Raw genomic sequence first — 8128 nt, forward strand, 5'->3', positions numbered from 1 at the left:
AGACTTCGCAGAGTAAGTTTAGGTTGGTTTGAAAAGATAAATTGCGATATGCATTTGTGTGAATTCAAGTGTTTAATTATATGTTCGTATTTTAAATATGAAGATATGGCGATGTGTCGTATTCTGGAATTGCTAATTTCGATATTGCGATATAGCATTAGTATTATGGTATTGCTAAGATATTGCGATAAGAATAGTGTGTTTATAACCAACATCGTGATATTCGTGCAATCACTCTCGTATTTGGTGTGTCGAATTACGAACATGTAAAATTAAAAAAATAGATCGTTTCAGCTTTCAACACTGCTTTTATTTCGCGATAGGATGAATCTTCGTTTACAGTAATATCACCTCAGCGATTCTATGAATTTCAAAAGAAAAAGCATCTACATCGAGAATGATTCCACTTCGACATATTTTTTTAACGCACTAATCATCTGTGGTTAAACCTTAACAGTTAATCTTTAATGCGTAACATATGATGATTGATTGTATGTGATGTTCTATTTATAGCACAGACTCAGCTGTCACAGCTGCATCCACGTGACTGTGACGAAGGCTGGATACACGTCATCAGAAAAAGTGTTACTACGTCGCATCTCACTCTGAGCAAAACAGGAGACTGGCCAACGGCAGTGGTGAGGAGTAAGAAATTGGGCGGCAATGAATTTTTCGTGGAACGTAACTTAAACTGGGGCATTCTGGAACCCGACATAGATCTTATCGTCTGATTTCGGGGTCGCATTCATTGGAAGTCCCAGAGGGCGACATACTGGTGTGGTTATTATATAACTTGGATCGGTCGGTTGGATTTTTCGATTACGAAACAAGTTAAAACTTTGCTTGTCGTCAATTTAATAAAAAAAAGTGCCGGTGTAAAACTTAGTGTGGGAGGAAACCGGAGAGAGCCCTGGAGAAAACCCACGTGACATAGGGGGGGGGGGATGGGCGCCAGGTGACCCTAACCTGTTTCACGTCCTTCGCCGGGAATCGAACCCCGGCCGCTAGGTGAAAGGTCGTGGCTTAAACCACCTACAATCCTCCTCGATTATTGTGTGGTTTATTTTAGTAATTCTGTAATAATTTAGTAATTAGTGTATTTCAAAAATCACAAAGGACAAATTGATCCCAAGATTTTGTTTAATTTTTGAATCCCAACCATACAATGATGCTTATTGATACCATACGAAAATACATGACTTATCCAGATGCATAGTTTCAGAGAGGAAGTAATTTATATGAAAATCGTAGCCGAAGATTTATCCTTTTGCCCCGTGCCTAAAGGCCCTGGTAGGTCTCAGCCCTATCATTTTTACAATTTTGAATTCCCACCAGTATAATGATGCTCACATTCGCATTATGAGTGCTATATCCATGCTTAGTTGCAGTAGAGTTGTTAATATGTAATATCAAGCCAATAATTGATCCCATTTTGGTCACCCACACTCTGCCCTACGGGGGGTCAGCCCAATCTTTTGTACAATTTTGTATCCCTACACTATTAAGGATGCACTCTCATTGTCTTTTTGGTGCTGCTTTACCCTAGGTTGTGAGTCACTCGTGATTAATAAGTTTTTTTTAGGGATAACAGTCAAATTGTCACCTTGTGGACTCTGGCCCCGTATAATTAGGCCTAGGGTGATCAAGTCCCATCATTTGTACCTATTTTGTGTCCCACCTACTGGATGCTATCTTTGCTGTTGTGGCTAATCATGCGTAGTTTCAGAGAAGATGTTGTTTATATGGAAATAGCCAAATTGACCGCTGTTGGTCCCGCCCTCTAGGTGTCCTGGGTGGTCATGCCCCTTCAATTTTTACAATTATTCAGTCAGTAACCCATATGGATGCATACCTCAGTCAAATTTTTGGATGAATTATGACCAGGTGAGCCTTCAAATGAGTTTATTTTTAAAAATCAGCCAGAATCCATGAGAATTAAGTCACTATGGATATTTACTGGTTTAAAGTTTTCCATAGGATGGATTACCTGCCTCTTAGAAAACACAATCTCTACCGCTAGGCTGCGCTCATAGATCTTTAAATGTATTTTACGGAGCTAAGCATAGCGGAGTGTAGAATATAACTCTCGGCAGGCTATCCTGTATAAAAGTATCCCGCATAAAAGAAATCGAAAAATATCGTCGATTCTTTGACCAGTATTAATCTCGTTTGTCTCTTAATTTATGTTATGTAGATGAATGAATTCATAGATATTATTTCAAAATGCGATTCTAATTTACGTGCATCTGGAATCGCCAGTTCAAATTCCAGTACTGACCGATGATTAGGGGTAATTCTGTTCGTGTTAATGCAGTTTTCCATCACCGTCTTGACACTGACAGGACCCTGGCTGGTTACAGTGGTTAATATTAAAACATAATCAAAAACTTTACACTATTGATAGAATCCCGCATTTTATTGCAGTCACGGATGTATAGAAACCAAAGGTGCTAAGTTGGCAGGAGATTCAGACAGATGAAGAGGGAGAATTTATCCCGGGAAAATCTGCCGTACCGTATCTGTATGTTAGAATTTAAAGGACCACTATTTCTTTATCGAAACAAAGATTAAAAGTTTCTTGAAACACATTTGTAATAGTCATTTAAATAGATATGGATGGCATAAGATGAGGTTTACAAATCACAAAGTCATCCTAGATTCCATGCGGAATCTATGTTGAGCATGAGATTCATTTGATCATTGAAGATTGATTTGATCATTGAAGATTCATTTGATCATTGAAGATTCATTTGATCATTGAAGATTCATTTGATCATTGAAGATTCATTTGATCCATTGAAGATTCATTTGATCATAGAAGATTCATTTGATACTTTGAAAGATTTCATGTTGATCTAGAAGGATTCATTTGATCATAGAAGAGATTCAATTTGATTCACATTGAAGATTCATTGATATATAGAAGATTCAATTTGATCATAGAAGATTTCATTTGTTCATAGAAGATTCATTTGATCATAGAAGATTCATTTGATCATAGAAGATTCATTTGATCATAGAAGATTCATTTGATCATAGAAGATTCATTTGATCATTGAAGATTCATTTGATCTGAAGTGTTCATTTGATTCATTGATGATTCATTTGATCATTTGAAGATTCTTTTGATCATAGAAAAGATTCATTGATCATTGAAGATTCATTTGATATCATTGTAAGATTCATTTGTATCAATTGAAGATTCATTGATCTATAGATAGATTCATTTGATCATGAAGATTCATTTGATATCATTGAAGATTCATTTGATCATTGAAGATTCATCTTGATTCTTAGAAGATTCATTTGATCATAGAAGATTCATTTGATCATAGAAGATTCATTTGATCATAGAAGATTCATTTGATCATTGAAGATTCATTTGATCATTGAAGATTCATTTGATCATTGAAGATTCATTTGATCATTGAAGATTCATTTGATCATTGAAGATTCATTTGATCATTGAAGATTCATTTGATCATTGAAGATTCATTTGATCATAGAAGATTCATTTGATCATAGAAGATTCATTTGATCATAGAAGATTCATTTGATCATTGAAGATTCATTTGATCATTGAAGATTCATTTGATCATTGAAGATTCATTTGATCATTGAAGATTCATTTGATCATAGAAGATTCATTTGATCATAGAAGATTCATTTGATCATAGAAGATTCATTTGATATCATTGAAGATTCATTTGATCATAGAAGATTCATTTGATCATTGAAGATTCATTTGATCATTGAAGATTCATTTGATCATTGAAGATTCATTTGATCATAGAAGATTCATTTGATCATAGAAGATTCATTTGATCATTGAAGATTCATTTGATCATTGAAGATTCATTTGATCATTGAAGATTCATTTGATCATAGAAGATTCATTTGATCATTGAAGATTCATTTGATCATAGAAGATTCATTTGATCATTGAAGATTCATTTGATTATCATTGAAGATTCATTTGATAATTAGAAGATCACATTTTGATCATTGAAGATTCATGTGATCATAGAAGATTCATGTGATCATTGATGATTCAATGTGGATCATTGAAGATTCATTGATCATTTGAAGATTCATTTGATCATTGAAGATTCATTTGATCATTGAAGATTCATTTGATCATTGAAGATTCGATTTGATCATTGAAGATTCATTTGATCATTGAAGATTCATTTGATCATTGAAGATTCATTTGATCATTGAAGATTCATTTGATCATTGAAGATTCATTTGATCATAGAAGATTCATTGATTCAGATTCATTGATCATGAGAAGATTCATTTGATCTGAAGATTTTTGCCGTCTGATTTGAGGATTTCATTAGTGATAGACCTGGCGTAGTCAAATAACGCGCGGTAATTAGGACGACAGCGAGAAACATAAGACGAAGTCGCCTTATGATTAGTGTAAACTCATAATTTTTGTTACACTACAAAATTACCAATCTAGTTTTACATTTTCATTTAAAATAAAAGTCGTTTCGAAAAGATAGTGCGCCTTAAAATAAAACTTAATGAATAAAGGAAGTAACATAAATATCCGGTAAGTTTCGCGGTTACAAAAATCACTTTGAGCTACTTTTTTGTAATTCTAAAATTAAACCCTATCCATTATAAGAATTGTTATTCTCAAAATGTTGGTAACTTTTAGAAGTAAATGATATATGACAACAGGACGGCGGGAAAATTTAATGAAACATGGAAACTAGCGCTTCATGTTGAATTTGCCGCAATCCATTTGGCATTCATACTCCCATAACTGCCAACTGAATGCATTTCAACGTTTATATTTACATTTGGTTACAATTATATGATTAAATCCCAAGGGATTTCGCATCTTTAATGAATAAATCTTTGGTTGTCGTCAAGGATGGAACAGCCATTTGAACAGCCATTTCCGGTGATCGCTGGAATAACAATTGTGACGTCACAATGATAATGACGTCATGATAAGCTGCTTTAGTGTATATGCTAAACTTTTATGCTTGCAGCAAACGACGACTATATTTATACCGGAAGGAGACGAACTGACGAGGGAGTCTGGGTGTTCCACAGTAACAACGAAACCATCGATTATTCACTCAGAACATGGGAGCTAACACAGCCGGATGGCGCTCTGATGCAAACATGCGGGTGTACTAGTAAAAGAGGCCTTTTAAGGATGTATGACTGTGTATGTACCGGATTTAACAACTACTATATCTGCGAGATTGCGCGTTAGTTATTTCCGGTACTGTCCAACCGAAGTAAAATGCGTTTGGGAAGTTATCAGCAAGATAACGAACATTGTATCGCACGCATGTTGTAGAGAGGTGACAACGTGTAAAGTATCATTAAAAGCAAATCTAAAAAATATACTGCAGATGCATTTTGTCGTCTTTCTGAGACATAACTGTGTATCATATTTGGACATTGAATATGGGAAGCGCCTAAAACAAGGGTTCAAACAAGGAATTCCATGGGTACAAATAAGGAATTCCATGGGTACAAACAAGAAATTCTATGGGTACAAACAAGAAATTCCATGGGTACAAACAAGGAATTCCATGGGTACAAACAAGGGAATTCCGTGTGTACAAGCAAGGAATTCCATAGGCTCAAACAAGGAATTCCGTGGGTACAAACAAGGAATTCCATGGGTACAAATAAGGAATTCCATGGGTACAAACAAGAAATTCTATGGGTTGGGTACAAACAAGGAATTCCATGGGTACAAACAAGGAATTCCATGGGTACAAACAAGGAATTCCATGGGTACAAACAAGAAATTCCATGGGTACAAACAAGGAATTCCATGGGTACAAACAAGGAATTGGTTCAAAGTCAAACAAGGAATTCCATGGGTACAAACAAGGAATTCCATGGGTACAAACAAGGAATTCCATGGGTACAAACATGGGTACAAACAAGAAATTCCATGGGTACAAACAAGGAATTCCATGGTACAAACAAGGAAATTCCGTGTGTACAAGCAAGGAATTCCATAGGCTCAAACAAGGAATTCCGTGGGTACAAACAAGGAATTCCATGGGTACAAACAAGGGAATTCCATGGGTACAAACAAGGAATTCCGTGGGTACAAACAAGGAATTCCATGGGTACAAACAAGGAATTCCATGGGTACAAACAAGGAATTCCATATGTACAAGCAAGGGATTCCATGGGTACAAACAAGGAATTCCATGGTACAAACAAGGATTATATGGGTATAAACAATGAAAGAAGGAATTCCATGGGTTCCAACAAGGAATTCCATCGGTTCCAACAAGGATTTCCATGTGTACAAGCAAGGGATTCCATTGGTACAAGCAAGGGATTCCATGGGTACAAACAAGGAATTCCATTGGTACAAACAAGGGATTCTATGGGTATAAACAATGAATACAAGGGATTCTATAGGTTCAACAAGGAATTCCATGTGTTCCAACATGTATTTCCATGGGTACAAGCAAGGGATTCCATTGGTACAAACAAGGAATTCCTTGAATATAAAAAAGGGAATTCTATGGACACCAACAAGAAATTCTATTCTATATGTACAAACAAGAGAATTCCGTGAGTACAAACAAGTTAATAAGGAATTCCATGGATACAAACAAGGAATTCCATGGATACAAACAAGGGAATTCCATGGTTAAAAACGCGCGACTTTCGTTTCTATGGATACAACAACAAACTTCATAGAAAGGTACAAATCCCCAATACCTTTGATCGTTACTCCGTAACACAATTTATTTTCATGGTTACCAAATTTCGCGTTTTTTTTATAAATATCCATTGTTCACGATTTATTTACGCGATTTTCTTACTGTTCACGAAAAACGTGAAACTGAATCGCGCACGAAAATAAGTTGTTTATAATTTTGCTGTACACGTGTACTATATCTATAAATTTTTTATCGCAATGAATATAACATTGATATTAATTGATATTTCAATCTACAAAAATGATATACAACTGTACTGATAAAGATGTACTTATAAAAGGGAATTACTCGCGATTCGTTACATATCCGTGAATACATCAGATTCAAAATTTAACATAGTTTTTTTACGATGGTGGATCATATATAGATATCACGACAGGTCCGACTTCTGATGTACAGCGCAAAAATCATCGCATCGCAAACAATTTGAAAGTTAACTAAGCGAAGATATCCACCCGCGGTAATGTCCACGCTTACAGTAGAATACAATATCGGTGTCACATAGAAACATGTCCCATTTACAGTCTAGATCTTATCATTCATAGTATCGGTGTCACATAGATACATGTACCATTTACAGTCTAGATCTTCATCATTCATAGTATCGGTGTCACATAGAAACATGTGCCATTTTTAGTCTAGATCTGCATCATTCATACGTAGCAAGGATTATGAAGCTGAATATTTCTCTTTTCTCTCCCCATAAGTAGGCCATTGGAATCGACAAGCATGCCGAAATTCTAAAATACAGGTGTGAATTTATAGTTTAACATGTTTCATTAAGGATTACAGAAAGCAAAAGTTATTATAATTTCTGTGTAGGGGTGGGAATAAGGGTAGGCAGGTACTGACCGTAGGTCGGTAGTTCTTCTGTGGTACTCCGATTTCCTTCCGTCTCCTTAAACTGACAAATCCTTGAATGATATACTCTGCATCCTGCATATAAGGCGATAGAATCGTTTCTACTGTCCCAACTGCATGCTGCATCATACAAAGGCGACTAAAATAGGGGTATCTTCCTACCATTTCCTTTAGCACTACCCCACTAACCCTTGTGAGGCGGGCTCCGGGTTATGCCCTTTGACCAAGAAAAACCATAGTCTAAAATGTTCTGCTCCGATAGTTGTTGAAAGGCTTTACATGTATTTACATTTGTATTTACAGTTCAACGACAATTTCCAAATAAAGGTAATTTCTTATAACATTAACTGAATTTTATAGCATTTTCCATTCTCCACCAACTTGCCTATTTTAGAAAAGCTATATATAGGCCTAATCATAGGTTTAATGGGAATATCGTTGATTTAAATCCTAATCTAATCACCGTGTGAATAACTAAATGTCCACCCTCGATACTCCAGGGGTTACTATCACTGATTTTATACCCGCCCCTGCACTACGTG

Source organism: Argopecten irradians, chromosome 15 (genome assembly GCF_041381155.1).
Source record: "Argopecten irradians isolate NY chromosome 15, Ai_NY, whole genome shotgun sequence".
NCBI lineage: Eukaryota > Metazoa > Mollusca > Bivalvia > Pectinida > Pectinidae > Argopecten > Argopecten irradians.